This window comes from Anser cygnoides, chromosome 4 (genome assembly GCF_040182565.1).
Source record: "Anser cygnoides isolate HZ-2024a breed goose chromosome 4, Taihu_goose_T2T_genome, whole genome shotgun sequence".
Taxonomy (NCBI): Eukaryota; Metazoa; Chordata; class Aves; order Anseriformes; family Anatidae; genus Anser; species Anser cygnoides.
Genome location: NC_089876.1, coordinates 55,199,963 through 55,225,193, shown reverse-complemented (window position 1 = coordinate 55,225,193; position 25,231 = coordinate 55,199,963).

Sequence of the window (25,231 nt, the reverse complement as noted above, 5' to 3'; positions counted from 1 at the left end):
CTGCATCCATGTTGGTTCAAATTCAAGATAGGTTGTAACTGAGAAAAGGACTTTTTTTTTTTTTTCTTTCCCCAGGGTTAAGAGGTATTACAAGTGATAAAGCAGTAAAGCTAACTCTTATTTCTACAGTTGTCTTGATTTTGTGTGTTCCGCTAGCTTGCTATTGAATCATAAATTAAGAAGAATGTCCAATCAGTTAAAAGTCTACATGTAGAGATCTTTTAGTAGAAGAAAAATAAGTACAACTGGTTTCCTTATCAGTGTGTGCAATAAATTTATTAGTAAAAGTATTTCCTTCACTCACAGTACACCTTTGTATGTAATGTTCTGGGTGTTGGGTTTTATTTGCTTGTTTGGATGCTTTTTTTTTTTTTTTTTTTGTAGCAGGTTTCTTTTGAATTTTCTTAAGCAGAACTTTCCTTACATTCTTAAGCAGAACTGTCAAGAAAGAGCACACGGAAAATATTAAGATAACAGTAGGCAAAATGTGAAAAATCAAAATGAAAATTAAAGTTGCTACAGGAGGAACCCACCATTACTACTAGGCTTCATATTATCTAACAGTACTCATGAAAACAAAATTGAACAGAGGAGTAAAATAAATAACAAGTACACAGAGGTAATCTTTCTCAGTGATCATGTTCTTTGAGAGTGGCAAAGATTAAAGGCCTGCAGGAAAAGTCTATTTGCCTTAGCAGAGTCCCGCTAATGCATCTTGCCAAATTTGTCTTGAGAACTAGAACAGGAAATACCCTCCCAGCAGCTGTATCTGTATATTCCTAAACTTCATCTTTTAGTCGCAATCAATATTCTGCCATTCTGGGGCATGTTCATGTTTTTACCTCTATTCAAAAGGTTCTCAAATGCACGAGTTCAATGATGGATGTTATATATCTGTTATTGAAGAGAGCCTATAAAGTACAAAATTTCCCCTGAACTATTGAAGTGGAACAGACAAGAGATGACAGTCAGCTGGAACCTAGATCTTTTGAAGTGTCACTTCCTACACAATAATAAAACCGTAAAACTGTAACACTTTTGTTCCCTTTTTTTTCTTGCCTCTTCAGCCTCCACATTACAATATTTGCAATACAATACATTTTTAAAAATTTGTGGGTAGATATACAATTGTTAGAACCACCACAAATCATCTGGCAGATAATTCCATGAAGTGATGAAGTACAACAGCACTGTGCACACTACTTATGATACATGTAGTCTAGTACCTAGTCTCCAAATTGAAATGCATAACAAATGTTATGAAAAATGAAAGTAGTCCATATGGGATGTCTTTACTGTAATCAGTACTTCTGAATCTGTTTATTTTTAGCTAAGGGATTTCCTGATCAAGAATTCATTTCTATATGCACAGTCTTACTGAATAGTTTGTTCCTCCATGAACACATCAAACCTTACTCTAAATCATGTACATTTTTATCATTTGCAACTACCTTTGGCAAGTAGTTCCACAGCTAAACTACGCAACTGCACAAAGAACCTCTTCTTATGTTTCCTTTGACATCTCTTATTTCTAATATTTGGAGAAATAGTGAACAACTGATGTCCTTTTAACTACGCCATGCTAGTCATGGCTTTATTGTACTCTTTCATGTTCTGTCTCTCCTATTTCTTTTCTTTCTTTCTCTTTTTCTTTCTTTCTTTTTCTTTCTTTCTTTCTTTCTTTCTTTCTTTTTCTTTCTTTCTTTCTTTTCTTTCTTTCTTTCTTTCCTTTTTCTTTCTCTTTTTCTTTCTTTCTTTCTTTTTTCTTTCTTTCTTTCTCTCTCTCTCTCTCTCTCTTTCTTTCTTTCTCTTTCCTTCCTTCCTTCCTTCCTTCCTTCCCTCCTTCCTTCCTTCCTTCCTTCCCTTCCTTCCTTGCTTTGAGTCAACACGGTTCCCACTCACTGAATACTTTGCAAATCTTCTCTATCTTTCTTTGAGATTCAAGGTTTCAGATGGATTTGCACAGTAGAATAATGGGATATATAAGATGAAATAATCTGCAGAGCTCTTTATTCATGGTGTCCTTCTGGAATGTGTGCAAAACATCCCAACATCAAGATCTTCCAAAGAACTACAGTTGTACTGCAAACAAAACATCAACATGTCCAGATTTTTTTGGTTGTTTGTTTTAATACTTAATAAACATAGTTATTTCTTTTGCACATACAATGTACCAAATTTAATCAAACAACTTTGAAACACTGATAAGAGATTATCAGACATTTTGTTTTGGAGTTTGATAAAGTGAATACTTAAACAGTACTCAGTAAAAGTCTGAAAAAAAAATGTTTTGGTCATATAAGAGAATAATACAACCTTCATAAAACTTCCACAGCAATCAAAGCTATTTTTTTATATCACACCATTGGCTTCTGGATGGCATGATGTAGCAAAACTGAACTTCAAGCCCAGTTGCTCTTTTATAAGATGGCAACTTGGGAGTGCTTCAGCTGATAAGTGTCAAAATGTTCCAGGAACCCATAGGCACAAATGTTTTGATTTCCATGCAATATAAAACACAAGAAAAACCTTGCTTAGAGAACAGTCAGGCTCTCCAGACTGTTTAATACTAATACTGCTCCCTTCTACTGCCCGCATACCTCAAAGGCAGCATATTAATCTTACAAGTGAGTAGATAATGGCTCAGTCAACTGAAAAAAAAAAAAAAAAAGAAAAAAAAAGAGCTTTCTAGAGGCCTGTGAGAAGAAGCAAAAACTCCAGTGCAGGAAGACAGAAACAGCAGGCACCAGAGCAATGGCAGATGTGGAGTGAAGAGGAACTAGTGAAAAAGTGAACTTGGAAACATGAGCAAAAGGCAAGAACTCAAGAGTACAGAGCAGGAAAACTTCATTAAAAATAGGAAGAATTTTACAAGTTTCAAAGCAGGCATTGAGAGTCAAGACAGAAGAAGAATTAGAAAATTCTCCATCCAGGAAAAAGAGGGGTATGCCAGAATGTCCCTACTCTTGTCAAAGGTGGAAAACAGGATGTGATTGATCTACAGGATTCTTGGCATACCTAAAGGATGAAAGGAATTACTGAAATTAAGAGTTGGTAAGAGCACACAGGGAGCACTAAGATGTGAACGCAAAGGAATGAAAGGGTGTCTGGGCAAGTTAGGTTGCTCAGGTTACAGGATCAATGTGCTATTCCTGTGCCAACTCTGTCTGGTGAAGTCCTAATAGGTTCTCCTAATCCTTTCAGAAACAAATATGCGCAGGAGGTAAATTGCTTTTGGAGGGATGCTTGGTGACACACAGCCTAATCTCCATACTGAGATCTCCATCTCTTCCATGTCATAATTGGCCCTACCTCACAACACTTGGAACAAAAAAAGCATGCAACTAACAAGGTGATTTTATAGTAAATGCTTCAACTTATTTAATAAGATGGTGGGTGAGTAAAAAGAAACTCCCTTGCTACATATAAACTACTGTTCCTTGTCAGAAGTAGCAGGAAGATGACTAAGAAAGATAGTACCTGTGTATACATGATAGATACCTAGTTTTGCAGCAATGCCCACCTTCTCAGTAAATAGTGTCTGAGTCATCACAGAGCATAGAAGATGCTAACTGGGACAGCAGTCCATGCCGATTTCCACATGTGGTAGAGATGACAATTTTGCATGTTAACAAAAAATTGTGTGCTTTAAAAAATGAGGCTGATTGCTTTGCCACAGAAGATGCACAGGAGACAGGCTGTTGTCACAGGAGTCCTTGTCCTTGGCCATCCTGGCCTTTACCTAGTCACCTGTCTGGGCACATAACAGCTACCTGCTGAAACATTTGAGATGTAAAATGTTGGAGAGCATCTTTTGCTGAACTCTAAAAAAAGACACCAAATTTTGAAACTGGAAGTTACAGATCCATGGAAAAGTATAGAAAACAGAAATCACTACCAACATAAAAGAACTACTTTCACATTGCATACAATAATCTCTTTCCACTCATCAAATATTGAAGAGCCTTTTAAAAGTCAAGGCAAAAATACATAACTCAGAAGTATTGCATAAATTCAGCTGGATAGTTTAAGCTTTTTGTCTTCATGTAGATGAACAGCTGCACTGCCAAGTGGCTTTACTGAATTACAATATATAATTTTAAGGATGATGATCACACAAGCTGTTAAGCAAACTTGGTATGGACAACTCAATCAGTTTTCCAAGTATTCCTTTTAGTTGCCTAAAATGAATGTTTATAGCCTATCATCGGTTGCATACATTATTTTGGCTTCTAAAAGTTCTAGAAGAGCCTACTACAGCTAAGAAGAATTTAATCATTAGGAAAGTATTTCAAGTCATTAAAAAGAGCATATGTGTCTTGGAAAACTTGATATGTGGAATTCTAGTGGAGGGAGGGAGAGAAACAACAATATTTTACTCATTAAATAACTTCTCTGATGTCGTCTTCTGAACTGTGCATGGATACAGAGCAGTTCACGGAAAACACATTTTCATCAGATTCCAGGAACTGGATTCTTTTTAGTATTCTTTGGTGGAAAATGAAGGCTTGGCTGCTTACCAGATTATTTGCTCTATGATAAATATAAAAGTTTTACAAGCTCTGATGGATTGTGGACAATCATTCCTAAGAAATTTGATCACCACTGAGGCTATTGCAAAAACTGAAGCGATGCTACCAGCTAAGTAAATCGTATAATTGAGATATCAGTGCAGAAGATGTATGAGAAGACTGATATTCCACATATTTTTAGTAGTGAATGAGAATTTCAATTACAAGCCTCCACAGCAGTCAAGGCTCCTTGGAAATTACATGACAATGGCACATTTTCAGGAGATTGGTTACCTTTCAAGCTGAGTTTTCAGTTGTACGTATAGTCCAAACTGACAGAATCTGTATAAGCAACTCAATTTCCAAAGTTCTATTTGTCTTTCTCTTTCTATCCCTGATTTCTTAATCTTTTGCAACAGGCTTAAACAACTTCTCTTACCGCTAAAATAGGGAGTGATGTTATTTTATCTTTATTATTTCCAGGTTTAATATTAATGAATGGTACCAGGGTTTCCAGATCTCCGTGTAACACTATGTAAATCTGGGTTGTCCATTCCAGAATGTTATTTTATTCTCCTTGTATGCTGATTTCTGTCAACATGCTCTCCTAGACAAAGTTACTGCACATTCTAACTTCAGGATGGCAATCTATGCAAAATTCTAGCAAGGCAGTCAGTAAATGTGTTGTAGTTTGAATCTTTATAAGAATTCTTTTGAAAGTGGATATATCAGTGGCTCATGCTGAAAATTGTTTTTATCAGTGGGACAATTAAAATACTTAATTTCTCTGCCCAGCTACCTACTTTGACAAAACTAAGTATTTTACATCTCTCAGACCTTTCTCTCTTCGGAAAAAAATAAAAAATAAAAAAAAAATATAGAAAGAAAAGAAAAAAAAGAAAAAAAAAGACTAAAATGAAAGTCATTGAGGAAGTAAAGGGAATGACTGCATTTCTGACAGAGATACAGACAGAAAACATAAGTTAATAAGATGTTTCCATAGGAAAATTCCAGCCCCTTTATCTCTTACTGAGTGAGTCACTTTTGCACAAGAATGTTTGTGTTTTCTCTGTAAGCATTTAGGCTCTGTTATCCTCATATCTCTCCCGAAAAGATTTACTGTCACAGTGAGTTCAGTGGAAATTCATAGAGGAAAGAGGCACCCTAGGAGAGAGTGTTTTGCAGAGGAGACTGTATGTCTTCAGAGGAATGGTTTGCAAGATGCTGGCTGATCCTAGAAACACACAAAATGACCAACTCCTCTAAGTCATGATAGTAAGGCGTGCGAGGATGCTGCACAAAGAAGTCAGTCAAGCTTTGTTTGTTTGTTTGTTTGTTTGAAGTAAACAGATATATCCTAGATTCAATCAGACTTCAGATAGGCTTGAACTGTTTCACTCTGTGTTTTAGCAGATCTTACAGGAAAAATACCCAGACCAGTCAATATATATATACGCTTCTTTTATGATTCATACAGCTCAGTTGTTCCAGTTTTCTCATCACACCTGAAATGAATTCTAGCTGCCCCAATGTTTCTGACAGTTTCAATCGAGCCAAAGAAGGTAAAAGTATGCCTGGCATCCATGTGGCTTGGATTATCATCGTATGGCAGCATAGCTGACATAACTAAATTAATTTGACTGAAGAAATCAGAGAAGTCTTGAACTGTTGTCTTGTAGATGACAAACCAGTGCCTTATCAGCTAAGCTACTCAGATCCAGTGTACAGCACCCTTAAGTGTGATTTCATCTAAGTAATGTGTTGCTGAGTCTAACGTCAAATGAATCCATCACTTTACAACCTTTTCTAATTAAAGGAAAAGAAGATTGAACTTATATGAAGAATAATTTTAAGGCTGTAATAGATTAGTACTCAGCATTTTTTTCTAGCAATTTCAAAGTGACTTTATCATTAGTCCTTAGAGCTGAAACAAATATCCTTTATTAATTTTTATAAGCTATATGAAGATAGAAGGGGAGACTCTACTATTGATCCTTGCAGAAATAAACAGTAGCTCAATGTTTAAGTCTATCCATTCATTACACTGGGTCTATTAGAGGAGTAGTATCCAAATCACACCAATTCAATGCCACATAAAACCTTTGTATTTTCCATTAGTGGTTGCAGTCTAATTTATTACAGAATTTAGGCCATCTTAATTTGAGTCTAACCTAAGCCATCTTAATTTGGGTCTAACCAACTAAATATTTTGAACGTGAGTGAATGATCTATACCACGAAGATTTCAGTACTTCTTTGAGATATAATCTATTCTCAGGAAAACAAAACACTCATCTGAACAATGTTGCTTGAAGCCATATTCTCTGGGATTTTCCTTCTTGGATTTGTAATAGGCTGCAACACTTAATGGCAACAGTCATGATTTTAAGAAAAAGTGCCATACAAATGCAGTATACCCCCTGAACTGCTGACTTTTGGTCATCTAGACAAAGTGTTCAGACACTACAGGTCAGACCCTCATTTAGAGTCAGAATTAGAGATTACTTTGACCTAAAAATGTTTCTTAAAACAATATGTAAACTATACTTTGGTAAGTATCACTTCTTTCCCATGCCAAATCCTTAACTGTGTTTGGCATCTAGTTATTTTTTTCAAAAGGAAGTAGGTAATTGCAATCATACATCTCACTGGGTTTTATGCTTGTATGTCACCTTTGACAGTGTGGAGTAGGTTCCAAATTCACTTGAGCAGTCATACAGTGTCAGGTATGAGAATTTAAAGCTTCTAGCTCTAGGGTTATGGGTCTTAGTCCCATTATAGTCTAGAATAGGTCTTAGTCCCAGAACAGTTCAAAACATAATAGATATATCAAGCATTATAGCGTCTCTGCATGGAAAAATAACCTGATATAGTCTAGTTTTAAAAGGAAAATGTTAATGACAGTAGCAGAAAAACTTTGTCCAAAACCAAACAAAATTGGAGCACAGCTTCATATCAGACTTTAGAATAGAATTACCAAAATACATTTTGTGTCATTCCATTGCATAGAAATAAAAAATTGTGGGTTTTTGTTTGGTTGGTTTTTGTTTGGTTTGTTTGTGTTTTGTTTTTTTTTTTCTTTTTACTTTAGCAGGCTAGTCAGTATATTTTCTAAATTTTTAGATACAATACCAATCTTTGCAGATTTTAAAAGCCAATGAAGAAACAGTGAAGCTCACCTGACCTCAGATGGACACTGCATGCATGTCTTACCATGGTTGTTGAAAACTATTTGTTTCTAAGGTAAAAAGAATTCATCAAGCCTTTTTTTATATACAAAATAGAAATCTAGACCTAAACAAAAATGATTGTATATTGTATATATACAAGCCAGGAATTTATTCACATGCAAGATGTATTTAATTAATTAGTTTCTGCAACTGTGTGATCAATTGCATTTCTCTTGCTCACAGATTTTGTTTTGTTTTGTTTTGTTTTTTGAATTCTTAGTCATATGCACATTTCCTCATACAGAAATGATTTGTTGAACAGATTACATCTCCCATTGGAGTTCAGCACATCTTTAATTACTACCAGATCTTCAAATATTTTCAGAAGATTCCCATTAGAAAGATCATCAACGATTTCTATCGTAGTTCTCCAAAGGAAACTTTGAGCAGACACTCTCACCCAATAGTAACATTGACACATTAACTTTCCTCAGCCACCTCGCTCAGACTACTTAGTCTGGCTCCACCATGGCTGGGAGCCTTAATCAGATATCATACTAACGAAAGCTATGTCAGTAATGATGTCAGATGAATGGTGGTCACATGGCAACAGTCTCATTTGAAGCAAACAGTGCCACACTTGTTTTTAGGCTACTTTATGACTCGGTTGAAAAATGACTTTGTTCGCAACGAAACACCACTAATGTATGAGCTGTTACCGTAGGATTTTAGCACGTCTACTATTTTCTTAACATTCTTTTAATATACCTTGCTGGACAAACAGCGTAAATATCATTAAACTACACATATTATCAAATTCATCAATTAGTGTGTAAGCTAACCAGATGAAAGCTTGGCAATCCTTTCTGGCATTTCAAATCCTCGAAGAAATGGCATTATAGAAAGCATATAAAGGATAAAATATTTTAATTTTGCACTCTGATTTGGCTTATACCAGATTTACACATTTGGAGAACGGGAAAACTCAGTCACCTCTCCTGAAAGTGTGTTTTTTCCCTTCCATGACTGGGATGTCAGGGGGCTAGTCAGATACATAGAGAACAGAATAATGAGGCTGAGGACGAGGGAGGCATTTGCCCTCTGGCTCCATTCACACTGTGACATAACAGAAGCCCCAGAATCTCCCAGCATTTTATTTAAACTCCCATTCCTTCCCTGTCTTCTGAGGTAAAAATTCCCCTTCCTATTTCCAATATGCACAGTTAACACTTTTATTCCCAGCATATGATTGCAAGAGTGACTTTCTCAGTGTGAAATACTGAAAAGACCACCAATTTCTCAGGGATCCTGACTCTGCTGGGAAGTAGGCATTGACAGCTCAGGAATGCAGCTTCTCTAAAAATCAGAGCCTAAATGACTGACCATACTTATAGAATGTAAATATCAAAGCCCACTACCAGAGATTAATGTAATGGAGAGAAATTGCAAGTAGCCACATTCCGAGGCAGACACCTGCATTTTCCTATTGCTGTTACTCAGCCTGCTGTCTCATGATCAGCATAAGATGACAGTCTACCACTGCTGTTGAAAAGTAAAATCTCAATGTCCCTACCAGCTGTTCCTCCTCTGGCCCTGCTGCCTGTGGCACAGCAGGTAGTGGGTATGGTTGCAGGAGAAGCTGGCACAGGTTTTGCACAGCTTTGAGAGTGCTGTGCCACCAGGGTTGCAAGGTGATGGACGGGAGATGCTGGAGAAGTAGGGAGAGCAGGATTGCATCTCTCACTGACATTACTAGTTTGCGTGTTTTAAATTCAACATGAAGCTGTGGTATCAGCTCATACTGAGAGCCTGAAATCCAGACAAGGTCACAGACCTCTCTGCTTGGTCTGCAGTGCTTCTTTCATTTAAACTTACTGATCAGGAAGGTGGTTAAAAATTATTGTGTTTATCCAACTGGAGAGCAGGAATAATGACAAAGATAACAAAGAGAAGCTAACAAACAAAACCCTGATTTTAAAGCATTGAGTGTTCAGAAAAACACACAAAAAATGTTTCAGTAAATCTGTACAAAGGATGAATCTGTGGAAATCAAGAATTCTCAAACAGAAAGCAAGAAAAAATGTTCAGATATCTGCTGAGAGTTTTTCAGTTATTCCTAACTGCTAATGTGAGAAAAGAAATTAGGAATGTCTGCTACAGCATATTCTACTCATAAGGCGAAGTTAGAAGAATTTTAACTAGTTCATAACCCTAGAGCTGTGCTGGCATAGTCTTTAGATTAACACAAAAGTCTGAAAAACCTATCTCTTAGACCACGAAGTTCCAATGAACTATAATAAATTCTGGACACAAATTGCATATCATTCATACAGCCAAGCCTTTTGCATTGCTATTATTTTCTGCTGCCTTCTGGCACCAGTTAGCAAGTTCCAAATGAATGAATTCTCTATCCATTGATATATACTGGGGAAAAAAGGAAAAAAAGAAAAAAAAAAGAAAAGAAAAAAAAGAAAAAAGAAAAACAAAAGAATGGAGACTGCAGTGAAAAACATGTTCCTCTGACCTTCCTCTCATCTCTGCAACATACATAACCCTCAGGAAAATGCACTGATTTCACATTTCTTACAAAAAATTGCTGTCTTTTTACTGGGCATTTGTTTTTCACTTACATTTTGGCCTTATTTTTAAAGACTGTGTGAACCTTTTGAAGCCAGAAATGCTCAGTTTTTCCTAGTGCAGAAGCTACTTCAATGAGATGCACGTTGGGCCTCCTGACCATCACAGAATCCCAAGGCACCATCTGAGAACATGTCCCAGCAAAACAGGAGTGTGAGATTTTTTTTATTATGTATTTATTTATTTATTTATTTGGTTGGGAAAAGAATTGTAGAAATCAGGAAAGAAGAATAACTAACAGAGAGCGAGCAAGTGACATGTCACTTAGAAGAACACAAAGTCCTAAGAAGGGCTGGAGCAAGTGCCATCCAAAACTAGACAAAGGCTGTCAAAACATTATTATGAATCCATATAAGCTTTGAAGGTTTGTGATCCTGCTGTAAGTGAAAGAAGATGACTTACAACTCTAGTAAGGTTTGTTTCCTGCTTATTTGCACAGATATCCTTAGGGCAACAGAACCCTATGGTCTTTCTGTTTGAAGCTAAATCATCAGTATCTTCTCCAAAATAAAATACTGTTGTCATTGGTTTGGGATCTTAACTCCAATACTTGGTTCTATTTAGCAAAGTTAATGGAAGGAGCTGCATTTGACAATAAAAAAGGCAAGAATAACCACATAAGGAGCAAGGATAACCACATCAGGGCATACCAAAGGTTTAAACTAGCTCAATACAAAGTCTTTGACAGCAGACAGTGGCCGATGTCTAGCAAAGAACACTATATAAAGTGTGCATATGATGTCTTTCCAGAATATTTTTCCATCTTCCATTAAAAAGATTTCTATATACAGTAGATATAAAATGGCAGAACTTCAGTGCATTGATGAAAATGGCATTGGAAAAGACTGCCATGAATAATACACTTTGTATTCTTTGCACTAGGCATAATTTTATATACTTGCACTTTCATAAGTACCATTGTTAATGAGGATTACTGGAATTATATGGTGTGTATGCAGAGGCTTTTGTTTCCTTTTTCATCTGACAGAGAAGCATATAACAGGCTTGAAATTAGGCTTATGGTTATTCAGTAAATATAGCTCAGTTAAAAATACATTGAGTATTACTGATTAACATGAGCATCATTATACGTATGTTTTACGTGATCACTGGTTGTTCCCCTCGACCAGTACACCATATAAAAATTGTCTTTTAATGGAAGAATACTGTACAGAGACCAAAATAGAAACTGCTAAAACAAACAAGATAATTATCTAAATTTTATAATATCACTCATAAAACGTCTGCCTTTTCCCTTTATGAGGTTGATAGATTAAATTTAGGGCAGATGTTTCATATAATTTACTCAGAAAACAGGAAAATTATTTAAAAAAACTCATAAAGCCTACAAAAATACAAATGAAACTAATCTAAAACATATGCAGTCTACAGGTTTAAAGGAAAAGTTAGTTATTCCTGAAGCTATGGATGGGGATGCTTAAGAGATAAAAAACATCTCTCCCACATATTTTATAGTATCAGATATTCTGAACTGCTTCAGAAAAACAGAGGCCCCTCTAAATTTAGGGTACATGAGGTAGCTCTGGCTACTTTCCCAAAGACAAAGAGAAGCTTAGAGAATGTAAGCCCGGCTCCTCAGTGCACAAAAGCCAATTTATCTGTGGTTTCTTAATTGAACTAGAGAGGTACCTGCTGCAGTGTGAATATTGTGGAAGAATACTGGGTAGGAGTATCACACATACCTATTTGTACAGAGTAAAAGGAGGAATAAGAACAGGCACAATGTCTTCAATGCTTCAAAGAAAACCACCTCCCCACTATCAAGAGAGACTGAAGTTGTCTTCTTTAAACAAGGTATTTATGGCCAGGCAAACAAAGAGATTTGGAGACAATCTTCACAGACATTTTGAAGGATTTTATACTCATTACAACACAGAACACAAACACATCATGAAACTTCAGAAGTTGTCATGACATAAAACTTGCAACTTCCAGGACAGTTCTGCTAAAGAAATCCCAGGAAAAAAATATATATATATATATATAATTATATATATATATCATGTGCTGGCATGTTATAAGCTTTCTCAGCCTGAAGTTGTCTGTCAGTGGAGTCAGTTTATTAAGGTCTGGTTTTCTTACATCCAGGAAGGAGAGCAGAATGCCTTGCAGTGCCAGTGACAGGAAGTCTTGCAGTGCTAGCAGGTATCATTCTTCTCCAAGGACTAGCAGCTATCTGCTGTGCAAGATGAAAGGCTCTACTTTTTGGAGTGTGAGACTCTTCTAATGCAGGAAGAAACAGAGGTGTATTTGTGAAACAAAAACTTCCCATTCTGTAATGAGAACAGCACCTCTCCTTGTTGTGTTGGTTTCTGCAGCTGATGAGAGCATGAGAAGGAACTGCAGCACTAGATTCAACTGAAGGCTCTTGGGCTATACCCTGCATTAGCCATGGTAAATAAATTATTAAACAGACAAAATAATAATAATAAAAATCCTAATGTATTTCATTTACATTATTGGAAATTATAAAAATATGGAAAAGCACCAAACAGAAGTATCTCTGCCACATGCACAAAATGTGGGAACAAGGCCTAGACAAAAATAAAAAAAAAAATCCAAAAAATCCAGCTACTATGTTGATAGTATTCATAGGCTTTAGGGTCACAAGAGAAGGAATAAATATTCTAGGCCAAACTTCATGCTTAAAAAATATCCCAAATAATAGGAAAAACAATCATCTTCTCAATCCTTAAAGTTCAGAGAGATGTGGTACCTCAGTTTTTCCAGCCCAAATCCCATTCTGCCTCAAGAACAGATCAGCTGACTAACAAATCTCTCTGGTAATGGGTCTGAATAATTTTTATGCAGCAGCAAAGCTTTCCTTTCCAACAGTTTACCCCTTTGCACATTGTTCCTGCTGGCAACACATCACAGCCTGTTTCTGTGCATGTGATAAAGAGGATTTGGCATTGGATATGCATACCGTGTGTGAGATACTAAATGAAAGTAGCAAAGGAATGGATGAAAGCTAACAAGTGTTGCCTAGCCATCCTGTGTATCGTCTGAGAAAGAACAGTCAGCTGCAAACAGAACAGCAAACAAGTCTATCTCAGACTCAAGGCAGTAGAAATTAACTCAATGAACTAATATGTGCTTTATGATTCCCTTTCACGGAACAGGATTCCTTTGAAGGCAAATATTTGCACTCCAAATATTGAAGCAAATGTTTTCAAATGTGTCAGCATAATAAAAGCTGTGAGCCGATTCCACCTTCAGAACATGTCAGGTTACAACAATGCAGGGAGAAATGTGTAAACTGTTTATGATGGTTAGTGTTAAAACAGTGCAGGACAAACACGCCCAAATACCTGATCTGAGGTAGGAGAAACAACATGTTCACTTTGATGAGGCATAAACACATGATCTTGAATAGATATGGCCACAGCTTCAAAAAAGCTTCAAAAATAGTTTGCCTAGTTCACATGTCAGTTCTTCCACAGGCCATAAATAAGCTTCAAAGAGTTATAAAACCAAGCAGCAGACACCAAATGCATGCAATCTCAGAGTAGTCCTAGTAAAAGTGCATCACCACCCTTCTGCTGCACAGAAAAATTAGGCGAATACTTTGTCCATATGCAAGTGTGCACACATTTACTTCTGAACATTTATATAGTTTATTAGGTTCTGCATCTACTGGCACTAAATAAAGTTTTGAAAACGTTTTCATTTCATGATTGTTAGTGGTAAAGGGAATATTTGTGGTGCATGGTCACTAAGCAAACAGAGTGAAAATACTTTTACGGTGAATATAAACAGTTTTATGGAGTATCATAGAGCAAGAGGAAGCTGCAAATATAGAACACCAGCAGCTGTTCTGGGGCAAGACGGCTGCTCTGGATCCAGCTAGTAGCAAACTGTTTTGGGGCAAACAAGTGGGTGTGGGACTGTAATGAATACAGTGACTTAAAAAATGTCTTAACTCATAAATGGATGGGAGAGCTTATTTATCTTTTTTATTTATTTTAATAGAAATTGGCTAAATGCCTCAAAAAATGTTCCTGGATAATCATTTGAATAAAGCGCTGGATTTATTTCAGTGTTATTGACACCCTTACTCAATCCACTTTCCATGAATATTCAGTTTACTGGTAGTAAAGCTCAGAAAAAAAAAAAAAAAAAAAAAGAGCCTATGCAAGAATATATGACATTTCCAGACTATATGTTTATTATAAGATCCAAATTCTAAGGGACACATTTGTTCCTCCAGAAAAAAATAAATAAATAAAAATACTAGGAAAACATGCATTTAGACAAATTTATTTATGAATGCCAGAAATATGTTTGTAGATACCTGGGAAAACAAATACACTGGAGAGCAACCATGGTGATTTGTGGGAAATTTATCAATAATTATTTAAAAAAAATGATATTCATAAAATTTCTTACTCAACTCTAGTCTAACAGATATATTAGGCTATTATGCTGCTGCCAGGGCTGCTCCCTCAACTTGCTCCCTTCCTGGAGGTTTCTAGAGTGTTATTTCATTGCCCACAGCATATTTTTATGGTAACTAATGACTACATTTTGTTTTCACCCTCAGAAACATAAGCGGGTACAAGCAGAGTCACCAGTCTCACTGTGGATGTTATGACTTGTCAGCTGATAATGTCTGTGTGCCTCCATTCAGAGCAGGACTACAGCTGCTCAAAGCCCCAGGCTCCATGGCCTCTGCTCACCAATGGTTTTCCATAAATACTTCTGTTTTGACTATCAGTGGATTTCTTTCCGTGACAACCAGAAGTAAATGGGTTATATGTTCTCCAGGCAGCTGCTGTAATTTATTGTGGAAGACAAACCCAGCAGTATCAATGCTTCTCTACAATTAGGGTAATGTAACTGTACTAACTGAAGCTGGGAAAATTAATTTTTAACTTCAGCTAAGCTGAAGGAAATGGGCACAACAGTGACTTTATCTTGCTGCTGCAGTGTACCCATACATAGATGAATCCATCTGGCCCTTCTGACTGGATTGAAAGAAGAGGTGCAGCTCCCTCAGAGCAGTGTGTCCCAAGAACAACAGATCCAGAGCATCCAGAACATTTACATAGGACTGGGAGAGAAAAATATGCCTTTGATCCATCTTTATTGCCAGAACTGGTGTCACCTTATTGTGTGAGCTGAGGCTTTTTTCCAGCTGGCAGTCTACCTTAGTTTTTGACAGAGAGGCTGTTGGGCTCAAGGCTGCATCCACTTGTGCTGCAAAAATGCCTTCATCTCTTTCATTTATTTGTGCTGTTGGTTACTCTACTCATTATTTTAATACGATGCACTTGTAATTGTGATGAATTATCTCAATGTGTGAGATGGCTCTTTGGGGATTCCTCGGACACAGCTTTCAGAACAACGCAAGGTTCATAACTGTCATCAGCAAGAAACAGAAATAGGCCCTACATCATTTGTGCCTGTGAATTGTGTGTAACAAATGACCAGCACACGCCATGGCTGACATCTCTGGATATCAGCCAAATTTCTGCCAAACTTTGTATTGTTCCCCTTGGCCAACCAACCTAATTATATTAAGCTCAAACATTTTGGCATAGTTCCTGACGTATTTCAGTTTGGAGAGCGGTTACCCACTCCTCCCTTTCTGCCACATTAAGAAGAATGAGATTGGATGGATGGATTCACACAGAAGAAGAGATTGGATGTAGGCATCACTAACAATACTGCAGAAACTGCAGCCTGGGCCTCCTTGAGTAAACCATTAATTACCATCTTCCGGATTACCTATTTCTCAGTAATCAACAATATTCTTGTTTGTACTTCAAAACAGGCATGGAGTAACCCTACGCACAGAATTAAGGAACACTCATCCTGTACAGAACCAGTACCACACAAGCACCCTAGTGTCATACTTTCATAACTGTCTTTTACTCTTGTTTAAAGGAATATAACTATCAATAATGCTTTGTTCAGTACGTGTGTATATAATAATGTATACGAGGCCATTATTATTGTGTTCACTGTGGAAATAATGCAGTCATACAAAAGACACATTGCTCAAAATAAAACCTAAGATAAATAAAGGAAGCTATAAAATGCTCTGCTGGGCCTGCTTCTGGACCTATTTAAAGTCAATGGCAAAGTTCCCACTGACCTCAAGCAGGAACTAGCTTCTTTTTCTCTTGCTAGTTTTGTTTAAAAAAAAAATATATAATGACAGACTGGAAAGGTAAGATGAAATATTTGGGGAGAGAGAAATAGGGATAAAGGAAAAAGAGATCAGAAGGGTATGGGGGAAAAGAAAGAACTGTATTTTTAACATTTTACATAGGATGTAACAAGACTTGCTTAGGTTTTTTCTTCAGATTTTCCACATTCAGCTTGTGTCAGAATACTTCAGTATTTTAATGCTCACATTTTTTCTCCCAGTTCTTTCCACCCTCTTCTCTGTGGGCACTTCTATTGGCCTCCAAAGGCATGCGTTTCTTCTCAGAATGAAAAATGTGTTTGCCATTAAATATAATGTGTAAAATCTTACAATGCTTTCAGAAAAATAACGCTCACCTCCAAAATGAGGAGAAAATGGTACATAATCATACATATAATTCACAACATTTATTTCTCTGGTAATTAATGTTGTCAGATTTTTCCTCCACTGACTAGTTGTACCTGAGGCGTGCAGAGCTAAAGGGCAAATTCACCACTGACATAAACAGCAGCCACGTCCCGCTCCAGTGAAGTTATCTCCAATTAAGCCAGCCATTACATTTGCTTCAAAGTATGTAATATATTTTACATGATAGAAACAAGCCTAGGAAATGGTGAGCACTTCTACGAGTGCTGGTTCGCGCCCACCCACCCCCTCCCCTTGCCCAAAGCTGCTGGTTTAGCGCTGAGGGCGGCTTGAGCGCCGCGTGTCCTGTTTACCTTTGCAATTAACGGAGCAGGGCTGGGTGAGGGAAACCAAAGAGCCTGCTGCACTTAAAGAGCTAAGGGGAGGTGATAACAGCCTCCACTCCGTTAAGGCTGGCTGCCCAGCTTTACTGAAAATGTAGTGACAGATAAAACATAAATCAACTTCCTTATCGTCCTGGCTTCCTTGCCTGCCAAATGGGGGTTCGTTTATCAGCGACCTGTGGGCCCACTGGCGGCCTTTACACTTACAGCTGGTCAGTGGGGCGGGGTGGGGTGGGAGCTAAATGGCTGCTCTAAAAGGCGCTGGTGTAAACAACCCTGGGAAGGGCTTCCTTGAACTGCCGGTTACCTGAGTGCGATCCATCTCCCTCACACGCTGCCCCAAGAGGGGTAGCATCGGCTGCGGCTGGGAAAGAAAACAAATAAAAAGCACCCAGCGCAGTCCCGCACAAGCAGGCCACGAAGCACCGCTCTCTGGGCAGGGCAGAAAGGCCTCAGAAAGGCCTAATTATATGAGGAGGGCTTGGGAGGTTGGAAAAACCCCTCGAAAGGAAAGGGCTGATGTGTGCAGTGGGTGCGCACCCATAACTTTCTTCTGCACCTCATTTCCTCCAGTATCATGTGAGCCGTATCACAGAAATCATGAGGCCGCATTTTCCAAGGAATCCAGTGTCACCAAAGCCTTAAGAGAGGACCACATCCAGGTCACGTTAGTCTCACATTGCAAGCCAGCAGTCCGTGTTATGAGTAGGTTGTGTAACATGCAGGGATTTTAAAAGCATCTGTCCAGATTCATGACATCATGGGTAGATTTGCGCGTTAATCTCAGCTCAGAAAATAGAAACCAATTAAATCAGGCCATGGTGATAGTGAGGGTGGGAGTTCAGATAGGGGAGTGCTCCAGTATTCACTAGCTATGGGTAGGCACTGACATCATCACCCCCTGCAAACACTTGGTGAAGATGAAGTTAGTCTTTGGATCTTGGTTTATTTCTGCACTGAGATCTGCTGTAGCAGATAACTTCTCAGGAATTTGAAGTGAGGTAACTATAGCAGTTTAAGTCACTATCAAAAAGTGTTGAATGCAGGAGGAGAGATACAAGAGGGAGATACGAGCTCAAGGGTTGTTTGTTTGTTTAACTAAACAAATTCATCCTAATATTTTTTTTTTCCATTCACAGTGACAATTGGTTATAGGAAGATGGAAGTCAAGCATAATTTCATTTAGTGAGCAAACTACTCTGTACCTCTTTGAGTTTATAAAGCCCCAGCTTCTGGTAACAGCTCCATGGAAAAGATGTGCAGATCACAGGCAAATCACACACAGAAAGTAAAGACACTATAAGTCCATGTTAGTTTTATGCAAGAAAATGCAGCACAATGTTACATTCACTATAGCCAAACCTTCCGGCAGAAGAAAATGAAATATTTTATAATGAAATTTTGGCTCAATAAGTCTTTTTCATAAAGAAAAAAAAATCTAAATCTCTTCAAATATACGCAATATAAAGAAAGAAAATAAATCTATTCCTTGTCATATGTTCAGATTTGCCTGTCTTAGGAAGCCCATTCATAATAAATCAAACGTGCATAGAGCTCTCTGTCTTTCCAGTAGACAAACATGTTACAGACAAAATCACTAAAACCAATACAGCAAGGGCAAAAGCGTCCCATCACCACATTTGCTTATAGTATAGCTAAACACTAAGCTAAAATTTCTCATGGCAGATATCCCCTTCTGGTTTCCTCTTTTTTGTGTTCTTGTTTGTTTAGCAGTGTACTTTGGCAATGTTACCCAAGCAACAGGAATATTCTTACACCCATATTTAGCCAAAGCACAAAACTTTATGTTGTATATGCTCAGAGTGAACATACAGGAATTAGTTACTTCCTGAGAAGCCTGTCAGAAGAGCATGTTTCCATTTCAGTCTCCAAGGAGCTGAATAAAGCTTTCCTTAAAGGAACAGATAGCAAGAGAGTGGTCTCCAAAAAGGACAAAGGTGAGAGCAAAGCTCTTCCATTTTCAGTTTGCTCCAGGCCGAGACATAGGAGAGGAAAATGACTGGCTCACAGAGACAAGAGAAGTGAGAGGAATATTTAGGGATGTATCAGGTTTATAGGGCTAGAAAGATGATTGAGGGCAGGAAATAGGGTGGGAAGGACTGGCAGAAACCACAAATGAAGCCAGAGAAAAAGAGAAGGGCCAGATCCAGGGTGCGTGAAAGTATGCATGCCAGAAGCAAGCAAGAGGGCAACTGGCAGAGTCATTACAGAGATGCTGAGGAGCAGAAAAGTTGTAATTGTTGGTGAATGTCCTACTTCAGTCAAAAGTTTCCAAACTTCTTGTGCTATAAGCTGTGAAATGCACTTACAAAATGACTAACTTTCCAGTAGCTGTTCAGAATAGCCTAAACAAGGCAAATAGCCCATGATTACAGCTACCAATTAGTATGTGGCCAAATGTTCTTTTGTTAAAACAAAAGACAATCTAGGCTTTAAGGACAAACTACCCATAATATATTTTGGCACTGCACATTTTCCTGCCTGATGGGTTTTTGGGTTTTGTTTGTTTTTGTCTGTTAGTGTTTTTGTTTGTTTGGGTGGGTGGGTGGGTGGGGTTTTTTGGTCGTTTCTAATAAACAAAGCCCCCCCAAAAAAATTGGAATTACATTTCAGAAGTTACCTTCCAGTGCTGAGAATCTCTAGCACTCAGGTAGCCCAGGTAACTTCCATTTCAACTTCTGAATAGCAGGTGTCTTACCCCCCACCCCTCCCCAGACTGCTCATTCTTACATGTGCTAGGTCTAATGCAGCACCTGTTGTTTGCTGGGCACTATGGGTCACGCATTTTGGAAAAGGCTGTGGTGGTGCACTCTGGCTGGAGGATATGTTCCCTAATAGAGCCCCTCCTGAGCACAGGGTTTGGTGCAGACCACGGTCAGCCAAGGACTGCTAAAGATGGCCTGCTAGGTTGGAATGCAGACCACAGTTTAGAAATCACTGAATTATGAAATAAACACTATAATCTTTTAATCCATACTGCCAAACATGCAAAGGAGAGCTTTTCTTGGAGAACTGTCAGGGCTGAGAGAGAGATTCTTGTCTATAGGATTTCCGCAGAAGCTGAGAAAAATTACAGTGAACTGTGTGAAGGAAAATGTGCTGTACAAATCAGTACAGATAAACCAAAGGAAATGTTTTGTCTGTTTGTTTGTTTTTTTCATCTGCCCTATAAGATTCACTCCGATTTTAACATCAGAACTCTCAAATCTTCCAGAATCTTCTTTCAAAACCTTCATCAAAGACTGAAATGTATATCTATGCACAGTAACAAGCACTGTAAAATGAGGTTCTGTTTCATGCATGAGCATAGTTGCCTGAATGTGTCACAGCCACAACCAATAGTAAGTTAATTATTATGTAGGTAAGTATGAGAAATTAATTCCAAATAATTTAATATAATGATTTTGGGCATTCATATTAGAACAAATCACATAATTGTTTGGCTGATTAGAACATTTTTCCCAATTAAAAAAAAAAAAAAAGAGGTTATTTGAGAAAATGGACACATTTCCTGACAAAGCCAGAATTACACAATTTTGAAAGATAATATTTAGCCTTTGGAAAGGCCAAAATTCTTTGGATTGAAGCAGAAGTTATAAAGATAGATCTTGCCAAACGTAATTTTTGAAGAATTACGCTTTTTCACCATATTAATACAAAAATTCTTGGACTTGAAACTGAGAACTCTGGAACAAGAAAGAGAAATGATAGATGCTATTTAGAAGCAGTTTGTCTGAATTCTGTAATGTCCACTGACAATAATACATTTTCATGCTTGACTCTGTTTTGCTAGCTCATTTCTTCATGCACAGAAAGTAGTATATTTAGCCCTCGGCACTTCAAAATATGTATGGGTAATGCTTACTTACTTCTGCATTTTATAAGTAAGGAAAATAAAAAAGACACTAAGTGAGAAAGAATGTAAATGTATATATACATATACAGAGTCTACTCACACTGTTAAACTGAAGTTGATAAATATCATTTTTATGAAATGAAATTAACAGTGGATATTTACCTTTTCTTCAACCTTCCATTTTGAACACAAGGAACTCCATAAATTTGTACTTCTGCAGGTGGTAAATGCACTTACTCTAAAATCGAACCCTCTGTTTAGACTTTCTGTTCATAAGCAGTTTATCGTGTATAATCCTCTTATTCATCTCAGTAATTTCTTTTTTTGCTATTGAATGCTAAAGTTTTACAGACTTCTGTATTATATAGTCCAAAAGACTGAGGTTCTCATCATTACCACTGGTTCCAACAGCAGTTGTATCAAAACCTTCTGCAGCACGCTTTTGAACTTTGCCACAATTTGCAAATGTTAGGAGGCAATTTGTTTCTCAATTGCTTCTCAAATAAGTAAGGTCCATGACTGAAGATGGTATTTTATTCTCTCTTCATTTGTACATACTCATTTCATTCTTCCTCATAAAAGCTGTATTTCCAAAATGTTTCTATTTCAGAATATGTTGAGGAAAATTCTACCCAAATGAAGAGCATCATAAGAGTAAAAAAAAGAAGAGAGAAGCAGGGAGGAAGGAAACAGAAGATACTGAGAATGTAACATCTGTAAAATGCACCAACAACTCCAGCTTGCAATGGGCTGTCACTGCACGCACAAAGAGGAAATTTCATTTAAAAGTTACAAAAATGACCTTGCTTTGAACCAAGTGAATGTGATTACTTCTGAACTGAACAGAAAGTTAAGAAGTTTGGATCGAATGTTTTACCAGTGCCAATGTCCCAGAACTTTCTTTGGCTCTATATTCTCCTTTCCTATGTTTGTCAGCTGAATTTAATGTTCTCTTCTTTTTGTCTTCTGGTCTCTTTGACCTTAATGTGACATTTTAGTTGGGTGATTAATTACTATTAAATGGCACTGCATTTATTAAATGGAGTCTTTGTCTGCGTAAGAGCACAGTTACAATGCAACGATTCAGTTTGATAAACTTAAATATACACAGTTAGACGTGGTAATATCTAATTTGTCAAGGATTTTGTGGCTAGCTTTTCTGCCACACAGCTAGAAAGGAGATGTGATTGCACAAAAAGCTTAATATTCTGAGTTTAAATGTCCTCAGTAAATTGATCTTCTCCATCATGTAATCTTATTTCAGAGTGTGCAGGAGACAGCAAAGTTCCACACAAGCCTAAGTTGCCTTAATACCAGGCCTGAGGGTTCCTGACCATAAAAATAAAAGCTATGTGACAAGATTTGTATGTCTCTTTTTGGCAGACAACAGCTGACTTGCCTTGCCAGAAGCTCTCTTTCTGGGTTAATTAAATAAAAAGAAGAATAAATGTCAGTAAAAGGATGAAAGGTTCATTGAGAAAGAAAAGATCCATCCCTAGTTTGAACACCTAAGTGAAAAAGAGATCATGAATATTTAATTTAGTAAGTGAAAAAACAGCAGCTGACTTTTTAATCAGCCAGGTTACTACTATGTCAATTATATTCTCCTAACACTACTTTATGCTTTTGCTTATCTAACTAAGCTGATTGGGAATGTTTTCATTTCTTTTTCAGACTATACTGAATCATCAAAACAAACTTCTTACAAGGAAAAAGTTGGTTTTGATTTAACATCTGCTGGGGAAAAAAAAAAATGTCCCAAGATTGATGAGCTGGATAAAGTCAAAATGGGAGAGAGACTTTCAGAAAAAGCTCAGTGGTTTGAGTACTCACAGGGAACACAGAGATCAGTAGTTCTAGTTCCTTCCTGTCATAGGTTAAACACTAACGGGGCCAGCGAGAGGAAAAACTGAAGCTGTTGTCATTTCAAGCTTTCGGTCCTTGTGTCTTCCACTTAGCATCCAAGATCCTACTTCTGCAGAGTCAGCATTGGTCTTTAAAACTCTCTCCCACTCCACATAAAACAATAAATTTAAATAATAAGATGAGCTAGGTCAGGTTAATATGAGAAAAAAGATGTCTGCAGCTCAATCTCAAACCTACAGGTAGTCATTCATAGCTTTTGATGGTGCAAATGAAAAGTGCTGTGGAGAGAAGAGCCATTCACTTCATCTGATTTTAGATGTTTACAGTGACCTTCTTGTAGAGATACTGTAAAGCAGTAGATAATGTTCAGGCATGTGTCATCAGACCTGCTTTAGGTCTGAGATGAACATCTCCCTATCAACTATAATGGGAATTCAGATGCAAACCTCCACATGGTTGGGGAAAGCCATTGTACCAACAAATAGTGGCATGAAATTTATTATATTTATGCATAATGTTTGTGCATAATGTTTGCATGATGAAGATTTAAGCTGAACTCTGCACACAAGGAGATACTTGAATCTGTATGGTCTGCAGGTTTGCTTTCATAACATCCATGTAGGACCTACCTCCTCTAACTGCAATTGCAACATTCAGGCCTTGGAAAGCATTTTGAGAGGACACAGGCCTTACAGCAGGAAAAATACCACCCATGCTTAATATTTTGAAATAATGGTGTTAGTAGGCAGATATTGTACCATCTGGAGACATCAAAATAACCCTGCCTTGAGGGTAACAAAACATCAGTAGTAAAGTGAATCTAAATGAACCAAGAAAGGCCATAATCATGCTTACCTCTAAAAGGATTATAGTGGTGTCTTGACTACTGATGACGGTCTAATGATAAGATTGTATAAGAAATACATTCTTACAGTTCTCATTAAGTCACCACAATCCCAGTTGCACCTGTGTAGATTTGTTCACCTCTATCTCCCATTACAAGCAATAGGAAAAAGTCTGTATTGCCCTACAGGCTCAGAATTACAAAGAAGGATAGGTATCAGATGTATGCCCTAGCAAACTCAAAATGTTCAACTTTTGAAAATGCTGGACACTGGAGATATGTCAAGCACTTCCTCTTTTCTTTTTTCTTCTATTTTTTTCTTCTTTTTCTTTTTTTCTTTTTTTCCTTTTCCTTTTCCTTTTCCTTTTTTCTTTTTCTTTTTCTTTTTTTTCTTTTTCTTTCCTTTTTCTTTTTCTTTTTCTTTTTTTTTCTTTTTCTTTTTTCTTTTTCTTTTTCTTTTTCTTTTTCTTTTTCTTTTTCTTTTTCTTTTTCTTTTTCTTTTTTTTCTCTTTCTTTTTTCTTTTCCTTTTTCCTCTTCTTCTTCTTTTTCTTCCTTTTTCTTTTTCTTTTTCTTTTTCTTTTTCTTTTTCTTTTTCTTTTTCTTTTTCCTCTTCTTCTTCTTTTCCTTTTCCTTTTTCTTTTTCTTTTTCTTTTTCTTTTTCTTTTTCTTTTTCTTTTTCTTTTTCTTTTTCTTTTTCTTTTTCTTTTTCTTTTTCTTTTTCTTTTTCTTTTTCTTTTTCTTTTTCTTTTTCTTTTTCTTTTTCTTTTTCTTCTTCTTCTTCTTTTTCTTCTTCTTCTTTTTCTTTTTCTTTTTCTTTTTCTTTTTCTTTTTCCTCTTCTTCTTCTTTTTCTTTTTCTTTTTCTTTTTCTTTTTCTTTTTCTTCTTTCTTTTTCTTTTTCTTTTTCTTTTTCTTTTTCTTTTTCTTTTTCTTTTTCTTTTTCTTTTTCTTTTTCTTTTTCTTTTTCTTTTTTTTCTTTTTCTTTTTCTTTTTCTTCTTTTTCTTTTTCTTTTTCTTTTTCTTTTTCTTTTTCTTTTTCTTTTTCTTTTTCTTTTTTTTTCTTTTTCTTTTTCTTCTTTTTTTTTTCTTTTTCTTTTTCTTTTTCTTTTTCTTTTTCTTTTTCTTTTTCTTTTTCTTTTTCTTTTCTTTTTCTTTTTCTTTTCTTTTTCTTTTTCTTTTTCTTTTTCTTTTTCTTTTTCTTTTTCTTTTTCTTTTTCTTTTTCTTTTTCTTTTTCTTTTTCTTTTTCTTTTTCTTTTTCTTTTTCTTTTTCTTTTTCTTTTTCTTTTTCTTTTTCTTTTTCTTTTTCTTTTTCTTTTTCCTCTTCTTCTTCTTTTTCTTTTTCTTTTTCTTTTTCTTTTTCTTTTTCTTTTTCTTTTTCTTTTTCTTTTTCTTTTTCTTTTTCT